The sequence below is a fragment of the Anomaloglossus baeobatrachus genome, chromosome 9, assembly GCF_048569485.1.
Source record: "Anomaloglossus baeobatrachus isolate aAnoBae1 chromosome 9, aAnoBae1.hap1, whole genome shotgun sequence".
Classification (NCBI taxonomy): Eukaryota; Metazoa; Chordata; class Amphibia; order Anura; family Aromobatidae; genus Anomaloglossus; species Anomaloglossus baeobatrachus.
The window spans coordinates 113,408,978-113,433,369 of record NC_134361.1 but is presented as its reverse complement, the minus strand read 5'-3'; the positions used below and the strand labels follow the sequence as shown (position 1 = coordinate 113,433,369).

Here is a 24,392-nt window from a genome sequence, read left to right as displayed (position 1 = left end):
AAAGGGAATCTGTCACCACTTTAACCTGTATGCCCAAAATAACAGTTTAAAAACCGCACTTAGAATACTGTACCGCACTTAGAATACTGTGTACAATTCTGGTCACCGATATATAAAAAGGACATAGCTGAACTGGAGAGGGTGCAGAGAAGAGCGACCAAGATTATTAGAGGAATGGGTGGGCTTCAATACCAAGACAGGTTATTAAACTTGGGGTTATTTAGTTTGGAAAAACGAAGGCTTAGGGGGGATCTAATCACAATGTATAAATATATGAGGGGACAGTACAGAGACCTTTCCAAAGATCTTTTTACACCTAGGCCTGCGACTGGAACACGGGGGCATCCGCTACGTCTTGAGGAAAGAAGGTTTAATCATAATCACAGACGAGGATTCTTTACTGTACGAGCAGTGAGACTATGGAACTCTCTGCCGCATGATGTTGTAATGAGTGATTCACTACTAACATTTAAGCAGAGCCTGAATGCCTTTCTTGAAAAATTTAATATTACCAGTTATGTATATTAGATTTTATGACAGGGTATTGATCCAGGGAACTAGTCTGATTGCCGAATGTGGAGTCAGGAAGGAAATTTTTTCCCCATTGGAACTTATTTGCCACATTGGGGTTTTTTTTGCCTTCCTCTGGATCAACATGTTAGGCTACGGGTTGAACTAGATGGACTTAGAGTCTCCCTTCAACCTTAAAAACTATGATACTATGAAAAAGGTCATACAATGCTGAAAAAAGCCATACCTGTATGTCTCATATCAGATGCCTTGTGGATAAAAGATACATTTATCACTTTATGTAAATGAGCTCTTCCAGGCTATGGGGCGGATGCTGCCTGGAATATAATTCTGCCTCCAGAGATTATTTTAAATAAAAGGGGCGTCATCAGTGTGATGGTCGCTCTCTGCTGTCACTGCAGAGCTGTGTGTGATTATAACTGACACTTCTGCAGGGTCCTCTCAGCTTCAGCCTCCATCTCACAGGCAGACAGTGCTGCTACATTGCTGCAATGCAGCAGAGTTCAGAGAACTTCAAAAAATGTGTTTGAAAGAAGATAAATGTCACTTTTCCTGTTCTGTGTCAGTTACTTGTCTCACACTGGTAACACGCTTTGAATTTATAATAATCTCTGGAGGCGGAGTTATATTCCAGGTAGCATCCGTCCCATAGCCTGGAAGAGCTCATTTACATAAAGTGATAAATGATGATATTTCCACAACAAGGCGTCTGATATGAGACATAAAGGTAAGACTATTGTCAGCATTCTATAACCTGTATGCCTATATTAACAGTGAAAAAAAGGTCAGAATTGTGACAGATTCACTTTAATTAAAAAAAAAAAAAAGACATAAAATCAACAAATCGTGCCATTTAGAAAGTGACACACAAACTGTAAAACAAAAACAACGCCATATCCTTTCAATTCTCAGGAGGACTTGTGCCGAGTGACGCTCAGGACCTCTTTTTCTTATTCCATGAAACTGTTGAGCGGTGACAAGCCCCACAGCCATACATGTCACATGTGAGAAATGTGATGTGACACAGCCGAGAGCACAAACCTAACAAAAAAACACCAGCACTCAGATGAATAATGCAACACAGCAGCATTCTGGATTGTGTGACCGTATAATGATCCTGGTGGGGTCTTCGTGATGGCCCAAATACTGCTTTAGGAATCAGGAGCCTTTTGCTACAGGTCCAAAAACATCGGAGTTCTCATAACTAGAATATTCCAAAACTGCAGCGGTCCCAGATCAGGGTGCACATTGTCAGCTTCCAAAGGGCTTACAGGTAGGTAAACATGTAGGCACTTATTGAACAAAGTGAAGATGGTGGTGTCCTGTTGTCTCTACACCGAGGGTTTCGTCCACTTTAGTACAGCTATGGTAATGGTAACCAAAGTGTGGATCTACCACCAACAGAGTTGGTGCAAATCGATTCACAGGACCAGGACCCAATCCATCAGCCACATCAATAAAATGTGACCGCTGGACAAGAAACCAGGCGAGCCTTGAATTCCAGGAGGTAGCAGATGGTTCTCCTATCTCCTGGAATTCAAGGCTCTTCCATTGATTAGCCAACCTGGCGCGACACCAACACATGACGTACCATCAGGCCAGCCAGGGCTGTGGAGTCGGTAAGCCAAACCTTCAACTCAGACTCCTCAATTTCTCTTGCACCGACTCAGACTCCGACTCCTATATATATTGCTTATAGTTAGGTGAAAAATGTATTGTAGTACAATGTGAACATCAGACATTTAATCATTTTTATGATACAATAATCAAGATATTTGGATAGAACATAAAATATATTTATTGGAAAACAACTTTAGAACAGAAAAAAACTAATAAATTGTAAATATGTAATACAATATGTAATTTACAGTATATTACATATATATCTGGTGTGTGTGTGTGTGTGTGTATATATATATTATATATATATATATATATATATATATATATATATATATATATATTCGTTTTTTGTGTTCTAAAGTTGTATTCCAATAAATATATTGTATGTTCTATCTAAATATCTTGATTACTGTATCATAAAAATAATTGAATGTCTGATGTTCACATTGTACTACAATAAATGTTTCACTTAAATATAAGCATTATACTAAATGTTATTATTTAGTAAAATATTCAGCACATTCTGCATTGCACTATTGTCCCCGATTTATTAGATATTTTAGGAGTCGGAGCAGGTGCATTTTATACAGACTCCGACTCCACGACTCCGACTCCACAGCCCTGAGGCCAGCTAACCAAAAGAATAGTCGGGAGGCTGTCCTGAGAATAGAGCCAACTCTAGTCACCAGATTACACATCAGAAACTACACTTATTAATAATCAGATATACTAGACCTGATGAAGCTGGAGTACCTTCTTTGAAAGTCTATGAAATTCCTCAGTGCCCCTCCTTTCTGCTGCTATCTCACATTGTTCAGTACAATCTGCAGCCATCAGTCAATAAAATGATCGCTGGACAGGAAACCGTCTCCTACCTCCTGGAATTCAAGGCTCTTCTTTTGATTAGCCAACCTGGCATGAAACCAACACATGACGTACCACCCGGCAAGCTAATCAAAAGAAGAGCTGCGGATGCAGTCCGGTGGGAGGCTGTCCTCAGGCTTGCACAATTTCTAATCACCAGATTACACATCACAAACTACATCTATTAATAAACAGATATCTTAGACCTGATGAAGCTGGAGTGCCTTCTTTGAAAGTCTATGAAATTCCTCAGCGCTACTCCTCTCTGCTGAGATCTCACACTGTTCAGTACAATCAGCACCCATCAGTAAGGCCGGACGGGCGACATCTGGATAATCTATGAGCCATTTCATTCTATAGATGAAGTCCAAAGTCTCATCTCAACAGGAACATTACACAATCATTCTAACATGAATTTTCAAAGTAAGTACACCTGAGGCATCTTTCATTTAATATATGGAGTTTGCACTGTGAAATCTGATAATATCCTTGCACATCACATGTAATCAGGAGGGATCTCATCATTCTCCATCTACTGCCTCCAGTATTGCCCACAACAGCTGCATGACCCTGACTTGCTAAGAAACCCCCCCTCCTAATTTGGCATTCAGATTGCATACCAGCAGGCGGATAGAATTGTCTCTTTAAGCCAATTTGTCAAACAATTTTGATCAAATTGAATTTTATCTCTGAGCAATCCCTGTGGAAGGAAATTAATAGCCATGAGCAATTCATGGGCAAAACCACATAAAAAAAAGCTACAAGACAGGATGACGATGATCATCACGAGATGTGCAATGCACTCAGACCCGCTCGTATGGAGGAGCATGCTATAGAGATGAAGAGCAACCAAGACTGTGCACCAGGAGCTATAGGATGAAGCGGAATCCAGGACACATGACCGCATCCCGGGAGGGGGGAGGGTTGCCTGTATTATAAAGATAAAATATGAAGTACGGTAGTTGTTTTTTGGCAAAAAAAATATTTTTTAAAAATCTGATTGTTACAAATAATGAGATTCCAGTACTAAAGGGGGTTGTCCAGTCACAAGATACTGATGAGCTATTCTCTGGATAGCCCCAATTCAGACCAGCCGGAATCTGCCACCAGGCCCTGACTCCAGCAATGAGCAATCAGCATATTTTGCCGCAAAATCGGATCCATTACAAATGCGTTTCAGTTCCATTCATTTCCAATGGAATCGCGGCAAGATGCGGTCACATGCATCATACACAACCGCATGTGACCGCTTCTTGCCGCGTTTCCATTGAAAATGAATGGAACTGAAACACATTTGTAATGGATCCGGTTTTACGGCAAAATACCGCTGGTGTAAGGTGAGCACAATTGCTGAAGTTTTGATAAAATCCCAGTTTTCTCTGCAGCACAGCTACTAGTTCTCTGAATGTGGAGCGCTGTATAACTCTGCCCACACCACTTATTGGCAGCTTTCTGTACAATGGGCATAGACAAAAGGCTGTCACTCATGTGGGTAAGATTATGTAGTACTGATGAATATGGAGGACGTCAAGGCAGCAGCTTTACAAGTGCTTTAGTGATCATATCTTGCTGATAAATCAGTTAATTTTATCAAGACTGCAGCAAGCAGCCCAGTAAGTGACACATTGCTGGAATCTGGGTCTCTGCCCCTACATCATGCAGGGAGTGGTTTTCACCAGTGTTCTGGAATTTATTTTACACAGTTTTACATCCCTGTCATGCGTTTTTCAGTATGAGAGGATAGACAATGCGCTGCCCTTTTCTACCTACTTGGTAGTATGTCGGTCACATTAGTGGCAGGACACAATGGGCCAGTGAATGAGCAAACGAGGAAGCCACAGTCAAGAACGGGAGATAAACGTGAGTGGACGGCGAGATACATACACGGAGACACTAACGTGGCCGGGGCCGGATGCATTGCTCACCTATGAGTGTAAATAAGGCACCGCACATCCATATGTGTGCATTACAATCTGCTTTTATAACACACATTATAATCTATGGGTGCATCACACTTCTTATTTTGTATTTATTAAAGAATGGACGTCTGGAATACCATGGTGTGAACAAGGTGCAAGACTAAAAAATATACAACTAAACAATAGGATAAAGAGTTGCACGCCAGTCGCAGTTCTGCTTTTCATTATTCCCCTATACATTGTGACTGGTGTGCAACTCTTTATCCTATTATTTACTTCTTATTTTGTAAGCTCAGCCCACACAAAAAAAAGACAAAAAATAAAAAAAACGACAAAGTCTTTGATTTGGAGACCAAACTTCTCCGTATGACTGGGCACACGGATGGCGACCGCAGGCGGTGTGTGTGTGACTAGCCAGCAACATCGGCCCACTGCCCGTTCAGTGTCATTCTGCTGAGGATAGGCACCTTACTGCACAATAGTCATCATGAGCCGGCACAGTCATAGATACTGTCTGCACTGGATCCCAAGAAAGGATCTGCAGGGCTGGAGAATTACCGGCCACATCTCTGCTACAGCCAATACCTGCGCTCCCCACATACTAACCATCGGGGGGCAATTTAGATCAGTGTTGTGCCAATGCGCTGTAATCCCTACTGATAATTAATGATTAAATAATCAACTAACTGTTTCAATACTTTTTATCTACGATAAAAGACGTGGCCCTAAACAGTCCGACAGGCCACGTCCACATCAACACGAAGAAAGGTGACACGCACTGTAATGAATTCATGCATTTCTAGAAGGACCGAGGATGGAGATCTGCTCTAAAGCTTATGCAGATAATATTGGAAAACTGTATCATAGGGGACAACCCCTCCCCAGCCGCTAGTAGATGTCCCCTTATACTCCCCTCCGCTCCAGCGACGTCAGCGCCGGATCCCAGGTGACATTAGTATATGTGAGCGCTGCAGACAATCAGCGCCAACTTTACTCACTTCCTTCACATGAAATGCACACCTGGCAGAATTGAGACTTGCGGTGCAGACTCCTCCAGACGTCACCAGCTCAGGTACGAGATCCCGGCTGGATTACACAGGCGACCAGAGCGGCGCTCCGACCAGGACTTAACCATTTAAATGAAACATTTGGTGATACATGCACGCTCTAATACCCCCCATCCCTGCTGAACACGTTATAGAACGTCAAAATTAAAAATCAACCCCTATAGTAAGCACCATCAAAAGAAAAATAGACATTCTAGATATCCTTTTTCAAATATTTTTGGGGAGAGGTGCGGTGATGGAAAAAAAAAAAAGGATCAAAATATTGCATGGACCTTAAATTGGTATCAAAAACTTCAGATCACCCCCCACGAAAAACCAAGCCCTCACTTAGCTCAATGAACAGAAAAAAAAATGTTGTTTGCTTTCTGCTGCCAATTTTTTTTTTTCCCAAAGTAGAAAAAAACAAAAAAAACAAAAACAAAAAAAAACTATACAAAATTAGGCATTGCCATGAAACTCAGACTGACCTGGAGAATCAGGTCTGTAGTTTTTGCCAGAAAATGAACGCTATAAAAAACACAAAAAAAAAACAAAACCATAAAAAGTACGGAATAAAAAATAAAAAAAAAAAAATAAAAAAAATACCATTTGTACATTGTAAAGCAAAATTAATGTGTCATTCAAAATTACATTTCGTCCAGGGAAAACAAAAATTCTTCATATGGCTGTGTTAAAGTAAGTTGAAGGGAATCTGTCACCAGGTTTTTGCTCCTCCATCTGCAGCATAATGTAGAGACAGAGACCCTGATGCCAGTGATGTGTCACTTACTGAGCTGTTTGCTGTCATTTTGATAAAATCAATGCTTTTCTCTGCTGCAGATCGAGCAGTTATACAGAGCTCATGAATATGCTGGACTACCTGCGGCATGCCAAGTAGTCCTGTAATGATAATCTACTGCTGATTAAATCAGTGATTTTATCAACATTACACTAAGCAGCCCAGTAAGTGACCTATCGCTGGAATCAGGATTTCAGCCCCTAGGTTATGCTGCTCTCAGATTACATAGCAAAAACCTGGTGACAGATTCCCTCTAAGGCTCTTGGATGAGGGTGAGGAAAAAAACATAAGTGCAAAAGCAAAAAAAATTCCCTGGTCATTAAAGGGTTAAACTTCAATTTCTGCAGAATGGAGACAACAATCAGATCACTAAGGCTATGTGTGCACGTGTGCGCTCTGCACAGCACCGAAAAGGTGCGCTTCATAGCGCAGATGAAAAGCTGCGTTCTGAAGCACATGGTGCCGGCGAGAACGTGCGCTCTGCATGCAGCTCCTGCCATAGACAGAGCAGGGGCTGCCGGCAAAGCGCAGGAAAGAAGTGACATGTCACTTCTTAGAACACAGGGATTCAGGCAGCAGCCGAAGCGCTGCGCTCTAATATGCCACGTGCGCACAGCCCCTGCACAATCTCCATAGACTGTGCAGGGGACGCAGGACGCATGCAGTTACGCTGCGGTGCAGAACGCAGCGTAACTGCATGAATTACGCACATGTGCGCACATAGCCTAAAGATGGGATTTTTAGAGTGGCTTCATAGCCAAAAAGGCTTTGGGCTTAGTCCAAACAGACCGTGTAAACTGACGGACTACCACTTTTTGTCCCTTTATTGACCATTGTTACTGACCTGAAGAGTACTTTAATAGCGCCCTCTGATGGCTGAAAATACATATACTGTATATGTATTCCACATCGTATTAATTAAATTAGCACAAGACTTTGAGGGGTTCCTCGTGTTTTTGCCCCCAGCTCACTGAAACCATGAGGAAGGTAGGTTTTTAGATCTATCGCTTTTTTGTTGGTGCTGTGTGGTGGCCGTTATTGTGGTATTTCTGTGTTTGTGCAGTGCTGTGGCCTGGAGTCATGGGTGCTGTAGGGGCACTGGATCATCCACCCGGTTGGTGCACTGTTAATGTGATGGTGGTTGGTGCATAGCACTACACTGTTAAGGCTAAAGACCCACTGAAGAGTTTCAACATCTGCTTCTGTGACCAGAATGGACATCTGGCAACAACTAGAGCTCAATGTAAGTCTATGAGGGCCTCGTTCTGGCTCTGAGTTACATTGAGACATGACTTCCAGTCCACCCACTGGAGCGATCCGGAAGGTCACATCTAGCAGAAAATGACCAGAGTGGTGCCGAAAATAGGAAAAAAATGGAGACCGGTATTTTACTACAGGCAGGAAACATGCATTAGGGATGCTGCTTTGGGGGTGAGATACAAATCACCCCCCACAAAAAACAAAAACAAGAAAAACACGCCGAAGAGGTGCTGTAAGGGTGTCTACTTCAAGTGTGCACTGTATAGTATTGAGAAATATTCCACTATGCTCCAATGGCTGCGAATTTACGCGGGATGGTCATTAATCCTAATGTCCTTTTGGAAGAGGTACAAGAAGCCAAAACATCATAACGTCAGATGAAATAGTGTGTGCAGTGTATCAGTGACGGGTGGAAGGACAGCGAAAGTAACGCTCCCTTATGAAGACCCCGCTACAAGAATCCCACCATATCGGCCTGACACCCCCGTACATGTGATGAGAAGGGAAGTGGAATCATGAGGTGAACTGAATTTTAGCTTTTAATTGGAGTCATGCTACAATGAAGCACGGCTCCTGAAAAAACATTTACTTTTCGCAATATTTGATCAGCGGCTGTTGGCAGAAATATACCGGATCTTACATGGACGGCCAATTCTGCGAGCAACAGACATTGCTACCCTCTCGTCTTAGAAGGCGACCTCTGCATGGATGCAGGCAGATAATGCTAGGCAGGGGATTTGTCTTGGACACCATGCTGGCTCTGGCTCTGCGCGGTGCAGGGGTTCGCAGGGGCTGTGCTAAGCAGACAGCGTGGCTGGCCGCCTCCGATAAATACCGCCTGGCATCTAGACACTGCAGCTCCCATCTCCAGCTGCGGGCATATTCCAGGGCAGGAAAACAAGGGTTATCTAAGAAGCAAAGCGTTACAGTCAGCGGAGCCTGGCATCTAGATTACAAGGGTCAATTACACTTCAGCGTCACATATTCTACGGGCGGAGACTATATAGAGTTGTTGGGTTCTACTAATAAGATTTTAAAATGCAAAGGTACACGGAAAAGGGGTCAACTAGTGCATGAATACGGTCATTTTCAGAGGCCCTGATGTCAGGACGCTGACCGGACATCATACTAATAAAGAGGGAAGGCTTCCACCCAAATGTTTCACTCCGCTCACACAGGAGTCCTGGCTTTATCCAGAACCGCAAGTATTGATCCGACCCCGACACATTCCAGCAGCTCATCACGTCGCCTTTATTTATTGTTTTACAATAAAAACTATTTGCTGCCTTGGTGAAAAAAAAAAAAATAGCTTTAGGCCCTGTGCACACACAAGTCTCTCTCCTTGTGTCTCTCTCTCCTTGTGTGTCTCTCTCTCTCTCCTTGTGTCTCTCTCTCTCCTTGTCTCTCTCTCTCTCCTTGTGTCTCTCTCTCTCCTTGTGTCTCTCTCTCTCCTTGTGTCTCTCTCTCCTTGTGTCTCTCTCTCTCCTTGTGTGTCTCTCTCTCCTTGTGTGTCTCTCTCACTCTCTCTCCTTGTGTGTCTCTCTCACTCTCTCTCCTTGTGTGTCTCTCTCTCCTTGTGTGTCTCTCTCACTCTCTCTCCTTGTGTCTCTCTCTCTCCTTGTGTCTCTCTCTCTCCTTGTGTCTCTCTCTCTCCTTGTGTCTCTCTCTCTCCTTGTGTCTCTCTCTCCTTGTGTCTCTCTCTCCTTGTGTGTCTCTCTCTCCTTGTGTGTCTCTCTCACTCTCTCTCCTTGTGTGTCTCTCTCTCCTTGTGTGTCTCTCTCACTCTCTCTCCTTGTGTGTCTCTCTCACTCTCTCCTAGTGTGTCTCTCTCTCCTTGTGTCTGTCTCTCTCTCTCTCCTTGTGTGTGTGTGTATGTCTCTCTCTCCTTGTGTGTGTGTCTCTCTCTCTCTCCTTGTGTGTGTGTGTGTCTCTCTCTCCTTGTGTGTGTGTGTGTGTGTCTCTCTCTCCTTGTGTGTGTGTGTCTCTCTCTCTCCTTGTGTGTGTGTCTCTCTCTCTCTCCTTGTGTGTGTGTCTCTCTCACTCTCCTTGTGTGTGTGTCTCTCTCACTCTCCTTGTGTGTGTGTCTCTCTCACTCTCCTTGTGTGTGTGCCTCTCTCACTCTCCTTGTGTGTGTGCCTCTCTCACTCTCTCTGTGTGTGTCTCTCCTTGTGTGTGTCTCTCCTCTCTGCCCATCTCTCTCTCTTTAAATGTATGTGCCCAATCTGCAGCGTGTGAACATAGCCTTAGGGTTTCAGTTGTAAATAAACATAACTATACTCTCCCACCTCCGGTCCAGTGCTGCCTCTCTACGGACCCCAGTCTGTTCCCATGATGATGTTACGAGTACAGTGCACATGACCGCTAGGACTAGAATCACTAGGGTTCATCAATCCGTCCTGTGTACATCACCAGAGAGGCTGAGACCAGTGATTGGCTGCAGCCGGTCAACAAAGATCGGGAGCAGCGATGGGAGAGGAAGTGCTGGAGATGGAGGGTGTTGGAGGTTGAGAGAGAAGTAACACATGATTTATTATTTTACACAACTGCAACAAAATAGTTATTTTTTTTCTGGACAAAAACCCTTTAATTTAATAATGGATTGCAAGGTCCGTTATGGTGGCACAGAGGAGTCGGGTATGTCTTTTGGGACTTTGAGGTCATCAATGGTTTTCCACTGGACTCCAGTTGAAGACATCACAGAGCACACAAGAAACGTAAAGAGTGTGGTTCTACAGTGAGTTGCACTCGCAATTCTCTACCAACTTCTCATTGTGGAGAAGGGGTGGTATTGCGGCTTAAATACAAGAGTGTGATCCACTAGACCACCAGGAATCATATCTCCCAGCACAAAACAATTACAGCACAGATAATGGCTTTTCCTGGTGTTATCTGTTCATGTATTGCCTAGGGGCAAAGAAGAGGTGGTCATTTTGAGACAAAGCCAAGTAAGTTTACGATCACCAGTAAGGAATAAGATACATCACTACTATCATGATCAGGCAACTGGACCAATGTGTTCCCCATCAATCACTACAATATGGCCATTGGCCCATAAATATCTGCATAATGTCACCGAGCAGCACAGATTTGGAAGCATCCCGTGGGAAGGAGCATCACCGAGAAGACCCAAGTGATACAACATTATCAACATGTAAGAAAACACTTCAGCTACAGGGGAAATGGCCCAGGTTTAGGGTTTGTTGTTTTTTTTTTGTATTTTTCTTGTTTTCATTGAGATGGACAAATTTTGGAAATTCCCATAGGATGAGTTTTGGGTATTGATTCATTTAAGCTTTTCATTTAAACGGAGTAATAAAATATTCATTCCCCCCTGTCACCCCCAACGTTCTGAAATATTACAGCCAATGGCACAAAAAGGGAATTACTATAGGAATATCTGGAAAACATATATGCGGTTTACAGATTTTATAATACTGATATTATACATAAAGTCTAGCTTATCTACATTAGTTGCTGTGAAATTATAGTCTATTGTTCCCTGTTATCAGCTTTTACAGGCTTGGGAAGAGCTTGTAGCATATATTGGGAGTGCTGATCAATCAACTTAGGTGACGCCAAAATACATATAATGTATTAAACCTAAGAAGCTAAAAAATCGGCCTTAAAAGGGGCATTCCCATCTCTGCTATTAAAAGGGGTTTTCCCTCGAACAAAGTTAAGTTTAATCATTAGATGTTGTAATAATAATAATTTACACAATTGGATGTAGTTACAAAAATGTCCCTGTGCTGAGATAATCATATATGTGTCCCTGCTGTGTACTGTGTAATGGCTGTGTCTGACCGTACAGAGACATGGTCTGATCATACCACATCTCCTGGGCAGGGGAGGAAGAGTGAGTGCTTATACAAACATACAGGGGGATCACAGCTGCAGCTTTCTGGGAGGTAAAACATTGTTTTCCAACAGACACAGACATTCTTTTTACCTCATAGAAAGCAGCAGCCATGATCCCAGGCCTGTATACATTTTTACTTCCTTCCTTGCCCAGGAGCTGTGGTATGATCAGACCATGTAACTGTACCGTCAGACACAGACATTACACAGTATATAGAAGGGGCACATACTGTATATAAGATTATCTCAGCACAGGAACATTTGTTTTTTAATGCATCCAATTGTGGAAATTATTATTATTCCAAGATCTATTGAATAAATGTAGTTAATAAGTTGGATTAAATATCTGAGGTAGAAATGACCCTTTAAGTAGGTTGTCCTATAAGAGCCACTGCTGTCCTAGCTCCACTAATATAATATAGACAGGGAACTATTCCCTAGGAGCCAAATGAGAAAGCCGATAAGTAGATGCTCATGCTCGGACCCCCTCATGTTGTCCATGTAATACAGGGGCTTCACTCATCCGCAGAGAAACTTCAAGGGGATCTGTCACCAGGTTTTTGCTCCTCCATCTGAGAGCAGCATAATGTAGGGGCAGAGACCCTGATTCCAGCTATGTGTCACTTACTGAGCTGTTTGCTGTCATTTTGATAAAATGAATGCTTTCTCTGCTGCAGATCTAGCAGTTATACAGAGCTCATGAATATATTGGACTACCTGGCAGCACACCAAGTAGTCCTGTAATGATAATCTCCTGCTGATTAAGCAGGGATTTTATCAAAACTACAGTAAGCAGCCCAGTAAGTGACATCGCTGGAATCAGGGTCTCTGCCCCTATATTATGCTGCTCTCTGATTAGGTGGTAAAAACCTGGTGACAATTTCCCTTTAACTTGATGATCTGGGAGCCGGACTCGCAGCTAATTGCTACCATGGCTCTCAAAAGAGGTAACAAATAAGGTTATCTGTAATAACAACCATTTTTATAATTCCATTCATTTGATGCGAAGATTGGATCACTGCATTTTACTAAGGGATTCCCTCCATATTCACGAAGAAAAGTGAGGAATGTGATTGATTTTAAACTTGTGTTTCTGTATTATATGGCCAGGGGGGAAATAAATCTGTAACATAAAAGTAAAATAAAGAAAACAATACGTATCGGTCTGTATTAAATAAATAGTATAAACCTGGCAGACAGCGAACATCTGCAGGATTTGTATGCATGAAGACGTCCCGCAGATTAGGAGGTGCATTTGGCAGAACTGTCCCAAGGACAACAATGGTCAGCGCTGAAATCTTTGGAGCCGGCAGGTTGATGACAGCCCAGCCAATGGAGCCGGGAGCAGGGGAGAAGGCTCGGACAAAGGCTGATATGCATATGGGGCCCATTACTGAGCCCCGGTCACGAGAGCAGAAGAGCAGGTGTCTTCACTGGGAGCACAAAAGGGGGAGAAGATAATAGATGCAAAGTGGATTTATGGCCCTCACCAGCAGAGAACCGCGCAGCAGATGGCACCGATTGCAAGCTCTTTTGGACACACCGCTCCCCCCCTTCCATTTTTTTTTTCACTATCCTAATATTTGCCTGAATCACAGCAATTATCAATGTATCACCGCATGAATACAGAGGACTTTAATAGATTGAGGTTCTTTAAATAGACATTCACCATAATGGTGCTCCCATGTGTGGCGCCATCATACATCAAACAATGTGTGGCTGTAATATTCACAATCACAACTGGCTACTGAATACCACCGACAAGGTATACGCAGATCCCACTGCCAAGATATACAAAGCCCCATCCCTCCAGACACAGATATACAACCCCAGCCGTCTACATATACAGAGGAACGGATCTGGTGAAGCATACCGGAATAGCTATAGAATACATATCACACCGCTATATCACTGACAGGGTATAGATTATATAACATAGATCACAATGCAATGGGAGCCGTCACACACCATTCTGCAGGCCATTGCTAGACAGCTGAACACAAGGCAGCATGGCTGCAGCAGGAGAGATGGCCTTACCTGGCACACACCCTGGCATCCTCAGCGCCCCCACAGCTGCAAGTGGTCCTGATGAAGGGGAGCCCCGGATCAGTGCATCTGCAGAGACGCTGCCATCCTTTCTCCTGACCTCCAGCGCTCACATTAGTGGCTTGGATGCTTCAGCTGCCTCCTTGCTGTTCCCTAGCCCATGATGTCACCATCTTTCTGCTGCCCGGATTGGCTGCCAGGCGGCTGATAATAATACTACTAATAGCACTAGGAGGGCTGGGATAGGCAAATCTTTTGTTTCGAAGCAGGAAGTGTAGAGAAACCTTTCAGAGGGAGAGGGAGGGAAGCGCAAAATGTGATGCCTTCCCCAAGTCAGCCTGCATTGTGTGCCCAGAGGTGCCCTGCCAGCGAGGCTGCGGACACTCACCTACCACCAGCCACTCACTGCCCACGTCACAGGCCCTACAGCTTAGGAGTCTCAATTATATTTACAGAAAAAAAATAAATAAAAAGACGTAAAAACTAGAATAATCATATAGAGCGCCAACATATTCCAGAGCACAGCACACAAAGATCCACTGCATCGTACATCAAAAGCAGAACACACCATATCATAAAATATATATAGAATTTTTTTTATTTCTTAAAGGGGCTTCCCTGTCCTCTGGCTGAAGCTGGTCTTAAAAAAAAAAAAATAAAAAAAAAAAAAAAAAACACAACAACAACAGTGCTACTAGGCCCTGTGCAGCTTTTGATTCATTTTTGTGTACAGTATTAAGGTTATGTTCACATGTAGCATTTTTTTGGCAGTGCATCTTGAGTGCATCAAAAATGCGCCACGGCAAAAACACATTGCGTTTTTACCGCGTTTTGCCCAATGCGTTTTTAACTCAAATCAATTGACTGGAAGGGCTCAAAAACGCGGACATAATTGACACACTGCGTCTTCAAAAACGCAGCCAAGATGCAGCCAACAAAAGATGCCCAGTGTGGACAGCAAAATAGAAATCTCATAGACTTTGCTGGGAGAAGGAAATGCTGCATTTAGGTGCATCTTTGTGACCTCAAAAACGCAACACAGATGCACAAAAGATGCTACATGTGAACATTGGCTAAGGCTATGTGCACACTGCGCGTTTTTTTGTGGCGTTTTTGTGTTTTTTCAGGTGTGGTTTTTCAGGTGCGTTTTTGTGCATTTTGGGGCTGAAAACTGTATTACTTTGCTTCCCCAATAAAGTCTATGACTTTTCATTTTTGCTCTCCGCACACAACTTTTTTTTTTTTAGCTGTGTGTTTTTGAGCTTAAAAAAAAATGGACATGTCAATTCTTTCCTGCGTTTTACTGCGTTTTACACCCATGCAATGCATTGGAAAAACGTAGCAAAACACAGTGGTCAAAAATGCACTAAAAATGTATGCTTTTTTTCTACCGGTGTGTTTTTGCCACAGGTGCATTTGTTTGCGTTTTTGCAGTCAAAAAAACGCTGTGTGCGCACATAGCCTGAGGGTGCAGTTTGTTGCCCTAAACTGCATGCATTTCCTTCCTCAGCAAAATCTATGAGAATTCAGAAAGGCTGTGCACATGTTGCTTCTGTCACTAGTATTCACAAACTTTGCGTAAATCAACAGGAGAAGAGAACATAGGGAACTTTGTCTTCTATCTTAGAGAAATATGCTTCTTTCTCCACTTATGAGCCACTTCTCCTGAACTAACTTTACACTGGAACAAAATTGCTCAAAAGATGTCCTGGTCAAGGCAAGACAGACAAGTCAGCACAGTGAGCAGTGAGGTGTTAGATAAAGCATATTGAGATTTATGGAGAGGAAATAGGACTAAGCAGACACAGTCAGATTTCCCTTTGGTGCTGGATTCACAGATACACAGCTTAGAAATTTGTAAAAATGCAGGATACAAGTCATATAATGGCCAAAGCTAGTGTTATTCCTCATGTACACATGACAGCTTAGTCTAAAAATTTATTTTGGTTAAATTCTACCTGTCATTTTACATAAACATTTGTAAGCTTATTGGAGGTGCAAGAATAGTTCAGGCTGAGCCATTTTACTATGAAAATCATTATTTAGTCCTAAACAACCACATGTACAAACTGCATGATCACGTATCGACAAATTGGATTTAATAAGATCCTTCTACTCAAGTCAAAAGGAGAGAAACCACAAATCACATGAATCTGTGAATAGAAATGACCCCCAGGAACATCACAGCATTGCACATCGCATCGTGGAACACGGAGTAACACAATCAACACATCTATATGTGCGCTTCTCATGGGAAAGGAGAGTTTGTATAATATAGATATATATATTATATAATCTAGGAGGCACTCGCACTAGAAAAGACACTCGGCAGTGTGTGTATAATATATATTTTATATCTCCATATCCATTTACATACATGTATGCATATGTATAGCTCACTGTAGAGGCTCCTTTAGAGCAGATTGCCTTCTAAAACATTTCAACACATATATTGCAAAATTGCAGTCAGGAGAGAAGGACATTTTATGACTGTAATCCTCAATATCATCACCACTGGAAACCCCTTTGAAGAATGGTCCCATACCTCACACTAATTCCTACATAAAAGCTGCTTTGTGCAGCGCTGATCTCCACCACTGCTCCCGTTGTCACTTATGGTCTGCAGCAGTGATGTCATGTCGGCAGTGCTGCAGCCAATAGCCCAACTTTGTGGCTCCGAGCAGAACTGCAGTGACGCTAAAAAAAGGTGAAGATTCTGGCGGGCAAGTATAAGGCTGCTTTCCCACATCCGTTTTTTGCCGTGCGGCACAATTGCGGCGCTCTGCAGAAAAAACGCAACCGGTATTTGTTGCCGCCGGTTGCGTTTTTCCCCGCATAGACTTGCATTAGCGCCGTATTGTGCCGCATGGCCTTTCGTTGCGTCCGGTTTTTGCTGGATGCGACATATTTAGCCCATGCGGCGGCCGGATGGAACGTTGCCTGGCACGTTTTTTGGTGCGGCGAAAAAACCGCATTGCGCCGGATTCGGCGCGATTCACAATGCAAGCCTATGGACGCCGGATGCGGTTTTTTGCACTGCGCATGCTCAGTATCAAGCCGCATCCGTCAAAAACCGGACGGGCCGCATGCAAAAACTTGTTACGAGGGGGACCCGGGGAAGCGTGCCAAGATGGGAAATGGACTGCTTCCGCCGGTCAAGGTCCACTGTGCGGTGTAAGGGACCGCCGCTATGGTGGGTGAAGAGTGAGCGGGTTGCTGCTAGAGATCGTCTGTAATGTCACAGACGATCTATGTACACCGATCTGCCCTAACCCGTGAGGGTTGTATGGCACAGATCTCACGGCTCGGTGTACCTGTTGCACGGGGAAGCACAGAGGTGCCCACGCACGTGTGCCAGTGGAAGTCACGAGAATATGGCACGAGGGTAGCACAGAGGTGCCCACGCACGTGTGCTTTCAATAACCAGGTGAGTCCAATGGAGACTTGAGGAGCTCACCTGGGACAGGAACACGGCCTGTTGACGGGGGTACTGCCGGAGCAGCAAGGCAGGAACACGGCCTGCAAACGAGGTACTGCCGGAGCAGCAAGGGCCAAGCCCACAAGAGACAGTAATGCCTGAGCAGTGGCGTGGCAGCACGCTGCCAGACATCCAAACATAGAAGGACGGTCGCGCGCCACCATGATGGCAGGGGGAGCTTTTAAGGAGGTGCAGCTCCACCCGAGGGCGGGCGCGAGGCGGAGATGACGGACTTGACCCAATCAGGGTCCACGACGTCCCAGCCTGGCCAGTCAGGATTCACCACGTCACCAGCCTTGTCATCAAGCCGTGTGACGTCAGTGAGCGAATCAGGACCCACCACGCATTGCACATGCTCACCCTCCTGCCTCTGGGAAATAGAGGCGGGATCCTCGGTCTCACAATGTGCAGAGATAACGGGAATCTCACTGCTTCCCTGAGCAGTAAACCTCTGCACATTGCGCAGCCTCGCAGACCTTCGGGGCTGCTGAGCAGGAGAGTCTGCGGCAGGCCAGGAATGGGAGACCGCTTCACTCCTTGTAACAGGAGAACCACTAGGTGTCACCCTTCTGCTGCCTCTCTGAGAAGGTATCTCCTGCACACTGCGCAGTCTGGCAGACCTTCAGCGCTGCTGAGCAGGAGTGCTCGTGGCAGGCAAGGAATGGGAGACTGCCTCAGTCCTTGCCTCAGGAGAGCCACGAGATGTAACAAAAACTTATGCAACGGATCAGTTTTTTTCGCCGCATCCGTTGCATAGGTTTTTGAGCCGGATTGTGCCGCTCAGCACAAACTGGATGTGTGAAAGCAGCCTAAGGCCGGTTTCACACATCCGGCTTTTCGCCGGTTTGCCGGATCCGGCGCTCTCCGTACAGACAATACAGTACAGTGACAGCGCTGTAACTTCCGGGTCACATGCGCCGGTCACATGACAGCACGTGACCGGCGCTTGTTGCGCTGTCACTGTACTGTAGTCACTGTATGGGAGAGCGCCGGATCCGGCAAACCGGCAAAAAGCCGGATGTGTGAAACCGGCCTAAGACTTTGTGCCCACATTGCTTTTTTATGTGTTTCTTTTCTGAAATTAAATCATGTCTTGGCAGAAAAAAACGTGCACTTTTTATTTCATTTGCACATTTTTTTCCCTGCTTTTTGCGTTTTGTTTTTTTTTTAGTCATAGCGATCACAGGGGTTCCTTTGCTGTACCCTTGCGATTGCTCCTGGGTCTCCAGCTGATGTGACAGCCGGGACCCGACTGACTGCCCAGAGCGCTGCCCGCGACGCTCCTGGAAGTTTAACTCCCTAATTGCTGTGATCAGTGTGATCGCAGCATTCAGGAGGTAGGGAGAGGAATCGCTTACCTCTCCCTGGCGATTGGGTCCCTGTAATGTGATCACAGGAACCTGATGACGCCCCCGGGTTACTGAGCCATGGAGAGCCTCACACACCATGTCGTATGCACGGTGTGAGGCAAAGTGCTGCCATAGCACTGTAGTGATAATGCATTGAAGTGGATTACAGAAACACAGAAATAAAAAAAGCATAAACAACTGACATGCGGCTTCTTTTTTCAGCATCAAAATCTGCAAGGAAAAAAAGAAGCATCGTGTGCACAGCAAGTCACAATTGCATTGACTTTGCTGGAATGCTTTCTCTTTGCTTTTATTTGTAAGCAAGAGAAAACACATGAAAAAATGCAAAAAAAAAAAACACGCCATGTGTGCACATAGCTTAAGGCTAGGGACCCACTTTGCGTTTTAGGTGCTTTTTAGGTCCGTTGTGGGAAGTACCTTTTTCTTGCCATAAGGCATGCGTTTTGATTTACCAGCAAAGTCTATGGAAAAAGTGGATTTTCCAACCCCACTTTGCGTTTCTAAACGCTGCGTTTAATTTGCATATTTTGTGGCAAAAACCATGCGTTCAAAGAAGCAGCATGTCAATTATTTTTGTCATTTTGGGTGCGTTTTGCTAACATTGAAGTCAATGAGAAATGGCAAAAACCAAGATTCATTCAAATTTCTGCGTTTTATCTGCTTTTTTCAGTGCAGAAAACATGCGTTTTGTACTTCAAAATAATGATTTCATAAGTCCCTTTACACACACACATAGTCCGACAATTTAAATAAAGCAAATTAATACTTTGCTATTTTTACATAAAATATCATATTACCGCAATAATTTAATGAACAAAAAATGTAATGCTTTTTTCTATGAATATAGATTTGATTCTTTTCTTCCCATTTTTTCAAAGAATTTGACTATTTAAACTTTATTAAGCAGTGTCTTTATGTTCAAAACGCAACTATCAGAACGCAGGTGAAAACGCAGATAAAAAGCGCTCAAAACGCATCTAAGACGCGGTAAATACGCATGCATTTTCAGCGCTAAATTTCTGAAAAAGGCAACTGTGGTCAAATCAATTAAGCCCAAAACGTGCGTTCTAAACTGCAAGTAGGAGAACGCAAAGTGGGTCCCTAGCCTAACAGAGAGGGATGTTCCCATATAGCTAAATCCATCACTCTCACCAAAGCAGAACAAAAAAAAAGCCAAAAAAGATGTAGTGGTGCCTTAAAAGAGACAAGCTGTGTAAGTTTATGCACAATGCGCGATGGGGACAATATGGAAATCAGCCCATGGTGGGAGGAGAGACATCTCGCTAGAGCCAACGAGAGGCGTTTGCTGCCCTATTCATCTGACGTTTGCTCCGTTTTGCCATATGAATAGCAGCATTGGCCAGGCTAGACGCCGGCTACTAGGGAGATTTGTTTCTCTCTACGCTCCTAGGAGAAAGCATCGCTATTAATAATGTAAGAGCAGCAGCACTGGGTTGGGGAACACTGCTTTATGCATCTCTGATCTCTATATAAGAAGGACATTAAAGCAAAGCCCATCCAAGCTTATCTAAGTGCAGGAAAATGTCTTCTTCCATAATCACACGGCTACCTACATACTTCACTCTTCGTAGGTTAGTGCCCTCTGCATCTGACTGGCGTTGGCTGTGCATTAATATTGGCTCAGGATGACAGCGGACAGAGCGGCTCTCAGCTTCAGCCATTACCTATTTATATACAACTAAATATATGTGAAAAGACAACCTAAAGTACATTATTGGAAGATGGGCAACCCCTCCAGACCGTGCCAGGTGCTGCCGGGAAAACACTCAGCGGCAGCAGCTCTCTCATGGATAAGAGCCTTTATTTGATTCTGCAGAATTTTTCCAACATTAGCAAAAACCTGTATTTGTGCCATCACTGCCACCGGGACTGCTAAATGGGAAATCCGATTACCATCCACTGGTCTGTGAGGTGCATGCTGCAATGAGCTCACTTACTGACCTACAGCCATAGCTAGGAGGATGAAAAATGCAGCAACATCGCAAACGATGGACAACTTCAACATGAACTGATCACGGAAGGGAAGTGCCACGCTAGATATGGGGAAGTACCAAGCCAGTGCGAAAGGGAAGGGAAGGGGACGTGTCTAGGGAAGAGGAAGATGACCAAACCTACTGCTGGTCCCTGGGGTCCCTCATCACCCTAGATAGGTTCACACCTATGCACCGAGCCGGATACCTGACTCTAGGTATCCCTAGTGCTGGACCCTAAATAGGCAATGGATGGGATGAGTTCTTAGTCAACCCCACTAAACACTAAAAAGGAAGATACAAGAAGGACACATGGGGAAAAATCATGAACTACTTATCCACAGATGACTCAGGCAGTTCACCAAAGTTTCAGCAACAATACTACAGATGAGCACAAGCCACCTGCTTGCAACCAGAGCTAGGAATAAACTGAATAATATCACCAGCACCAGTCCAGGGAAGATGGGAGTATTTAAGCACCAAGAGAATACTGATAAATCAGCAGCTCGGTGCATGGCGAGCGCCTGCTGGGTCCAAAAGGGGGAGAGATGAATCCAGAAGGAAAGCTACCTATACCAAGGAATACTGACAGCAGGAACAATACACAGTCAGGGAGCACTTTGCGCAGCCAAACACTGACCTTCTACTGCCAGAAACCACATGACTGTCACCCGAGACACACCGGTAACAGGGCGAATGGGGCAATTGTTCCAGGAGCCTTCAATAACTTACATGATAATGGCAAGCAAAAGACCTGAAGATAGATTAATAAGACATCCAGATTCATGAGACTGGCATGTGATAAGAAGCTTTTCTTTTCATGTACATTTTCAGGACCCCTATTGAGGATGTGTGTAAGCGGGCAGCTCCACTGGACACCACATGGACATTTACTCAGGACATGATTTATGTACTAATGTTTCCACTAATATCACCTTCAAAACAGCTACAGCTCTGCCCAACACAAGTACATTTGTAGATCTTCAGACAAAAAGACTCTCGATGCCTCCTGTTTTACGATAGAGGTGGATTTCTGCCCTGGATCTCCATATAGAGGTAGAGGCCCATGTGAACAAGCGCTGAAGAAGAACAGTTACAGTATAACATTTGTTTTCATTTTTATTTCATAAATGAATAGTAAATCAAGATATATTACAAACCTGCTCATTTTCATATCAGAGAAATCTGCACTTTCTCCTTCTGGACTGATCTTCACTCTCAATTCCTTGATAAAATCTGTAGTCAGTGAGGGCAGATTATCCCATTAGGGAGATAGGAGATGATACTTGGTGCTTTTAAAATTCTATGGAGAGGAGTGAGGAGCTGGAGGAAGACACGGACATTCTGCTGCAAGTTCTCCTAAAACAGTTACAGTGCTCCATAGAATTTTCTAAGCACCAACTGCCATCTCATTAATGGCAAAATCTGTATTCACTGAAGACCGCATTTATCCATGGACTGACAGCGATCGATCAGTCCAGGAGGAGAAAGAAGCAGATTTCTCTGATCAGATATATTACAAAGTTTCTTATTTTCACATGTACTATTGAGTGAAGAAATGTAAATTAAAATGACGGTTACTTTTTAAGTTCTCCATACACAAGATAATTCAGCAGCCCTCTTCCCTGACTCTCCCACACACAGGAATGCTCGGCTCAGACGGGTGCGCTTATGTTCTTTACGGGATTCGCTAGAAGACTCCTGTAGAAGCGGCTCATCTTAAAGAACAAAAAGGATTGGATGCTTAAATTCAGCAGGCCGGATCCTTCTCTCCTCAACAAATGTCAGGGGAGAGTCAGGAGACCCCATATACAGGGTCAGCAGATCACACCTATGTTGGACAAGTCTAGTCTAATGTGTACGGAGGCTTTCAATGCAGTGCATAATAGACAGTCTATATTAAATATGCATGCCGTACTTTATATACTGTACTTTTACTTTTGATGTAATAAATTGCAATGTTCACTGCAGGAGACACCACTACGACCAATAGATTGCAGATTAGTTTGTCTATATAATCTATGTGTAGCGCCTGGTCCCGGTGCGGCACCCCTGCTCCCAAGCCCCGGCGGGGTCACCACTCTTCACCTGTCCGGCGGTTCCTTGCACCCAGTTTCTGCCCGGGGGTCTGCCGCAGCTTCCTCCTACTTTCAGGCCTTCTGGGAGTGCCCGAAGGGTGCACACACTGCCACACCCCCTTTCTTAAAGGGGCGGCATCCAATTACGCGGAAATGATCCCTGAGGCCAACCTATTACCCTAAAGGTATTTAAGACTGCCTCCCCTTAGGGGAGGCGCCTGAGCAATGTTGCCTATTCGTTTAGTGCGTTGCTAGTGCTCATGTTCCATAAACTACTGTGTCTAGTTCAGCTTGTCTTGTCCTAGTACCAGTCTCGTGTCTCTAACCTGTCTCATCCTAGAGCCTGCTCTCTACCATCACCTCTGTGCTGCCACGTCTGAACCACCACCTCCATCCAGCCACGTCTGAACCACCACCTCCTTCCAGCCACGTCTGAACCACCACCTCCTTCCAGCCACGTCTGAACCACCACCTCCTTCCAGCCTCGTCTGAACCACCACCTCCTTCCAGCCTCGTCTGAACCACCACCTCCTTCCAGCCTCGTCTGAACCACCACCTCCTTCCTGTCACGTCTGAACCACCACCTCCTTCCTGCCACATCCAAGCACACCCGCACCGGACATTAAGAGACTAACTTTATCCGTCATAGCCAACCTCCACTGGTCCTGGCAGTCATGCATTTAGGCCCCCCGGGGCTGTGCCGGTCAAACCCTATATAGGGTTTAGCTCTAGGTTAGCTCCTACAGGGAAATCCGGTGTACGGCCCAGTGGGTCTCCTCTCAGATGCTCACTGCCCCTCGGCGACCGTAACACTATGCTATACTATAGTATTACAGTGTATAGCATAGGTCTCTATCACCTCTCTAGGAGAAAGTGAGAAAAGGCCTAGGAGAGTGAAAGTGGTTATGTCTTCACTCTGTGATAGTATCTTTGTTCTCGCAACCGGTCAGTCCGGGAGTCAGGACCCCCAAGTTATAATATGTAATAGCTTCAGTTATTCTACACTATGCAGAAAAGGGGGGAAAAAGTTGCGGGGAAATGAAGAGGTGGTGGTATGTACCAGTCAGGTTCCTCCTTCTATTTCTCATAAGCCCGTGGATATATAAAACCTTCCTCCGGAGTGGTCGGCATGGTAACAGTGCCATTTTCCCTATGTAATCGTTTGTATAATCTCCCACAGGCACATGTCACATATACAGTCTGTCTGAATAAGCTATTTTTATCATATACGCAGTCTACCCGAGGAGGAGGCCTCGTCACCTGGCTGAAGAGATTCATTTCGCACAGGTGATCACTGTGGTAACAAAACATTCCCTGCTGCACATAAACCTGCAGATTAATTCACTGTAAAATTTCTTGGCAGGTTACAGGTTAGACATGGGATGTCATCGGTGGAAGCCAAGCCGCGAGACCTCGATCACTGCCTTTACTATCATCCGCCTTGGCAGAAACGCTCGGGCTGGCTGATAAATACGAATTTCCAGGAGAACTGCAGCAAAATGTTTAATGGTTTTGCCTAATACTTAATA

At 44.4% G+C, this 24,392-nt stretch overlaps 1 protein-coding gene across 3 annotated transcripts in view; it reads right to left on the bottom strand.

The window, feature by feature from the left end:
- Nucleotides 1-24,392, bottom strand: part of PAK3 (p21 (RAC1) activated kinase 3) — a 238,133-nt gene that overhangs the window by 106,191 nt on the left and 107,550 nt on the right. Inside the window, exon 1 of one of the 3 annotated variants that reach the window (XM_075323942.1) lies at nucleotides 13,938-14,094. The exons of the other annotated variants lie outside the window; for them this stretch is intronic. The gene's annotated coding sequence lies outside the window, so the exon portion shown is untranslated. Of the gene's footprint in view, nucleotides 1-13,937; nucleotides 14,095-24,392 lie in introns of those variants that run through there. 3 annotated transcript variants of the gene reach the window in all.